The sequence below is a fragment of the Felis catus genome, chromosome B1 (assembly GCF_018350175.1).
Source record: "Felis catus isolate Fca126 chromosome B1, F.catus_Fca126_mat1.0, whole genome shotgun sequence".
Lineage (NCBI taxonomy): Eukaryota > Metazoa > Chordata > Mammalia > Carnivora > Felidae > Felis > Felis catus.
This window is the reverse complement of record NC_058371.1, coordinates 124,933,154-124,939,153: the sequence shown is the minus strand read 5'-3', so window position 1 is coordinate 124,939,153 and position 6,000 is coordinate 124,933,154.

Here is a 6,000-nt window from a genome sequence, read left to right as displayed (position 1 = left end):
AATTAGAGAAAAATATTTTTAATAAAAATTGAAAATAAATATATTTTTTTGTCTTTCTATATTCAAGAGAAAGAAAAAAGTGTAAAAGAGAAAAAAAAAGAAAAATGAATTGATGGACCTGCTAACAGATTGAAGTAAGACTGGAATTACTTCGTTTTCCCCCAGAAGTCAGAGTATATAGCGTTTTATAGTCCATAAATTAAGCCGGCAGTGAGACTTGTGTTCTTGAAGAGCATATTGGCCCAGTTGGGCGGGGCTCAATGTAATGGCTCCGTTCTCCACTAGATGGCGCTGCTAGCCTACTGGGGTGGATCATTGCGGTGCTGGTAGGTGCTTATGTGCACGCGTGGGAGCGGTGAAAATGCCACCACCCAGCTACCCAGTCTGTTCTCCATGATCAGCAATCACGCACCTGTCCTCTGTCTTCAGCTCTTGTCCACTCCCTGCTTTTTCACTCTCCGTGACCAGGCCTCAGGCAGTACCTCTCCCCCAAGCCTTGTCTCAGATGCGGCTGTTTTCCCCAGCCCCTTACTTCCGAAGGACTACGGCTTTGACCTGTTCCGCCCCTCTGTGGGAGGGTCTCACCAAGCAATGGCCGAATCAGCAATGGCTGAATGCCAGCTGCACCCTGGAACACCTGCTGGACTTTGCTGCTGCCGGTGCCTAGAAACTGCGGCCAGGTGCCAGCCCACCCCAGAAAACATTTGCGAAATAGTGTAGCAGCAGCTTTTCAGGGATTTTGGAAAATCACAACACACACCTGGCACCAGGCTTCACCCTTAAGGACCTTGATCCAGCACCAGCGAATGTGGCCGTTTTCTGGGGTCTGCTGGGACCAGGTGGCTACAACAATCTCTACCAAATGTCCTTCCATCAGTGGAACCGCTTTTCCCCATGTGGCCCGAGATCCTCCCGGACCCCACTCTGTTCCTGGGTATTCACCCTTCCCACCAGAGCATCACCAGGTATTGAGCTGTGGAGTTGCAGCCTTTGTGCTCCCCTTGTTTACAGTCTTAATGGAATTTAAACCCTCTCCTTTCTCCTTTCTCCCTTTTTAGCTTATTTGCTGCAGCTGTTTCTAATTTTCCACTTTCTCTCCAGCTGCTTTTGGGGAGGGGTACTTTTTCCCCCTCACCCCCAGTCTCTATCCTCTCTCCACTCGCAAAAGCACCCCTCTTCCTGTGCTTTCTCGCTCCCCAAGTTCATCTCTCCATGCCGTGTACCTGCTGAATCTGTGGTTCAGTTTGTGTAGATTGTTGTGCTAATCCTCCAACCAGTTTTCTAGGTGTGTAGGGTAGGTTTAGTGTTGGTCTGGCTGTATTTCATGGACGCAAGACACACAAAAAACTTCCATGCTATATACTAGCATTTTCTATATTTGTTAATGTCAGAGAATTATAACAATTGAACAGTTTAGCTTCTACTTCTCCATTGATTTTCTTACTTTTCATATGTGACATTTACTATGTAGTGAATGAAAAAAAATGTTCAATTATCAACTCTACCTTAATCGTGAAACTCTTCCTTTTCTTTCTGCATGGTTACTACTTTGGTTATTTCATCTAGTCTTAAACCTTTAGGTATTAACTGTACACTGATGATCCCATACTTATATCAATAATGTGGTTCTCTTTTCTGAACTCCAAACTGATAAAGCCAGTTGCCAAATTGGAATCTCCATTTAGATGTCAAATAGGTATCAAATGTAACATGTCCAAAGCTGTCTCCATCCATATTCTCCTTCTATTAGAACCTTGTCTTCTCAATTAAACTTTATTCTTCTGGTTATTTCTGTCAATACCCTTGATGTCATCCTGGTGTTCTGTTTGTTTGTTTTTTTTTGTTTGTTTGTTTGTTTTGTTTTGTTTTTTAATCTCTATATCTAATCACTAAGAAACTCTATTGACCATACTCAAGATAAGTCAGAAGCTGGTCATTATTTATGACCTCCAACATTTTCACTTGATTCAAGGAAAAGTAATCTTTCACTGCTATTATTACAAAAGCTTTGGGCTGGATTACCCACTACTGTTCTTCCCTTTCTACTGTCTGTGGTCTATTCTCCACCCAGCAGGCACAGTGATCCTCTTACAATAAGAGCTTTCATTTCTGTTCAAATCTCTCCCCATGTCCTCCTGAGTAAAAGTAAAAATTTTATGTGGTCTAGGATCCCACTACCTTTCACACCTTGTCACCTATTTCCTTTCCTTTGTCTGCACACTACACTAGGCACACTCGACTCCAGACTGTTTCAACACTTTTGGCCTTTGTCTCTTCTCTACGTCTAGCATGCATTTCCTTCATATATCTCCATGGCCTGTCCTCCCCTTCCTTACTTTGTGTCTTTGTTCAAAGAAGAGAGCTGAAGGCCACAATGGTGAAGAGCATGAAGCTGAGCAGCTGGCTACCTGTACTTAGAAGATGGCTCTGCTACTTTCCAGCTTTGTGGACCTTGGGCAAGTTACTAATGTTTCTTTTAGTTTCATTTTCTAGGAGATGGGGCTAATAATAGTACCTATTTCAAAGAGTTATCATGAATATTAAATGAGTTAATATTTGAAAAACGCTTGGCCTGGAAGATAGTGTGATACAAGTGTTCTTTTGTAAACGATAAAAATGTTGTATATTTTTGAGGCCTTCCTGACCCTCTACTGAAAATCTTAAATTATCTTGGACCATGTCATTCCCCATCTCTCTTTTTGTTTTTATGTCCTCTTTTATACCTACTATCAATATGCCTATACTAGTAGGCCTTTATGCCTACTAATACCTTTATACCTAGTAATAATGGACTCATTTGCTTTATTACCTGCCATTTAATAGACTGCAAACTCCATGAAAACATTTGAATTTTGCTGTTAATTAGCTAAACCGTGAATGGAATATAGTAGATGCTCAATACCTATTTGTTGAAAAACTATGAAATCAGTGATGATACTATCTTTAAATTAACCTTGAGAGTCAGTTAAAGCTGTTAGATGCATGAATCCTTCACTTTGGATTTTGAAAGTCCTTTACGACACATCATGGTGTAGTCTGAAATAGAGCCAGTTGTACTGTTTGGGTTTTTATCCTATCAGAACAGGGTCATTGGCTCTGTCTCCAGAGTGACATTTTGTGTGACGTCATCTTAACTGTGAAACCTTGCTAGAGATAAATTGCTAATATAACCTGCAGGCAGAGAAGTCAGATTAATGCTATTTGACCGCATTCTAAATGTCATTGTTTTTATTTCAAAAGGCCAGGAAATATCATTTAAAGTATTTGTAGCACCACTACTGGGCATCAATGCATTTAGCAACAAACCAGAATCTGAACCATCTCTATTAGATTTTTACCATTTTAGATAGAGGCTTTCTTGGGATGAAGTATCTCTTGGCACTTCGTAGGTGTGCATTTAAAATATTCAGTGAATGGGGCATCTGAGTGGCTCAGTTAGTTAAGCATCCGACTTCTGGTCAGGTCATGATCTCTCAGTTTGTGAGTTCAAGCCCCACATCAGGCATGCTGCTGTCAGCACAGAGATGCTTTAGATCTTCTGTCCCCTCTCTCTCTGCCCCTCCCCTGCTCTCTTGCTCTCTGTCAAAAATAAACATTAAAAAATAATAAAATATTCAGTGATAAAACATCCCTTGAGGAAATCTTGTGAACTTATAAAAGTCCACTTTTACCCCAAGAGAAAGGGGTATCAACATGATTCCTAAGCACTGTAATGGTAAAGATAAATGAATAAATATAAGTATAAATATAAGTATATAAGTTCTGCTGCCTTGGCCTCTCTGAAAAAGGTTTAAAAATTACTAACAAATTAGGAGGAAATAATTAATTCTTTCTATCAAAACTTATCCAGATAAGTTGTATGATTATAAACAATAGGAAAATAATTTTTCCTAAATTTAATTTCAATATTTTGTTGGCATTGATGGTGGATTGGAAATAAAACCCTTTGAATAGTTCAAGAAAGCACACAAGGAATTGGCAACATCTCTTCCAGAGAACTCATTCAATAAATATTTCTATCTGATATGTTTCAAAGAGCATTTCATGAAGATTATACTTCACAAGTTTGTTTCAGAAGAAACATTAACGTGTAAGGGGATTAGGAATATTTAGATTCTTGAACTATTAGCATAATTGATGAATTATGTAATAACAACAGAGAGAAGCATTGCAATTATTCCTATCTGACAAATAAATTTATTGTTAAAATTGATGCCATGAGCTTTTCGGTTACAATATTTTTTTTTTTTTAATTCTAGGCAGAAATGTATAGTTAAGAGGTTGATACTTCCAGAGGAAGAAAAGACAGGTCTACAGAAAATGTTTGCAAATCATATCTCATAAAGAACTTTTATTTAGATATATAAAGGGCTTTCAAAATTCAATAACAAAAAACAAACAACCAAATGAAAAATTTGGCAATTGATTTAAATACTTGTTCAAAGAAGATATACAGATGGCACATAAGCACCTGAAAAAAAATTCTTAGCAACATTAGTCATTAGGGAAATGTAAGCCGAAATCACAATTAAACATTGCCTTCCACATATTAGACATTTAATAGACTGACCATATCAAGTATTGCAAGTATTTGAATCAACTGGAATATTCATCAACTACTACTAGTTGGTATGTAAATCATGCCACTTGGGAAATAGTTTTGCAGTTTCTTAGAAAGTTAAATATACACCTACCACATGTTCAGTTATTTCACTAAGTATTTAACAAAGATAAATGAAAGCATATTTTTTGTAAAAAGAATTTTATGTGAATGCTCATAGCGGCTTTATTTGTAATACTCCCAAACTGAAAACAACCAAATGTTCATCGAGATAACCAAGTTATATACATCTACACATTGAATTCTTCCTCAGAAATAAAAACAATGAACTACGGATACATCGAGCAGCATAGAGAAATCTCAAATAATGATGTTGAATTTAAAAAGTTCAACAACAAAACCTATATACCACGTGGTTCCATTTTTATGAAATTCTATAAAATGAAAACTAACTGCTAGAGACAGAAAACAAATCAGTTGTTGCTTGGGGGCTGAAGAATAGGGAAAGAATGGAGTGAGGAGTATAAAGGGTCACAAGAAAACTTTGGGGGGAGGAATGGATATTTGCTGTCTTGATTTTGTTGATCACCTTACAGGTATATACAAATGTCAAAATTTATTAAATTGTATTCTTTAAGTACACTTTATTAGATGCCAATTATATCACCATATATCTGTTTAAACACACACACACACACACACACACACACACACTCAAACACACACACACATGCACACATTAAGAAAGAAGTGTTTCATTCCTATGATTACCATGGACAAATCTATGCCTCAATGAATCTACATCACCAACTCTGAAATCAGAGCTGTGCAGGATCAGCACGAGGCAGGAGGCTCAGATCATGCCCTGGAAAAGGGCATCTGTTATCAAGATGTGTTCTAAGGTATCAGAAAACCCTATGAGAGCTCATTTGTTATGGGTCTGGAAACACTAAAAAAATGTTTCCATGTAGATTAATGGTAATTGCTTGTTTGCCTTACATCATTTTGACTTATGTAAGTCTTAATAGGAAGCCTCTACTTTTATCTAGTGGAAAAAACCTGTCTTGGTTATCAACTATCTTGGTCTAGGCAATGAAAAAAGTCCCGTTTCCATATTAGTTCTTCTATATGAGTATATTTTCTGTTAAAAAAAAAAAAACAAGTTACAATACTTATAGACAAAGCTTTTTTGGTAATTTTAAGAATAAGGTGAGAAATAGAGGTAATTATAATTGTATTAGCCTCCCCTAGTCCTGAAGGTAAAATATTAGACTAAAAATATGCTGGATATTATAATATGTAATTGCAGTTTAAAAAAGCAAAGCAGAATTTGCTATATGCTGTAACTATATATCAGAGAGAATCAAGTCTAAACATACTTGTATCTTTTTAGAAAAAAATTTTTTAAGTCATTTTATTTTATTTTTGAGAGAGACAGA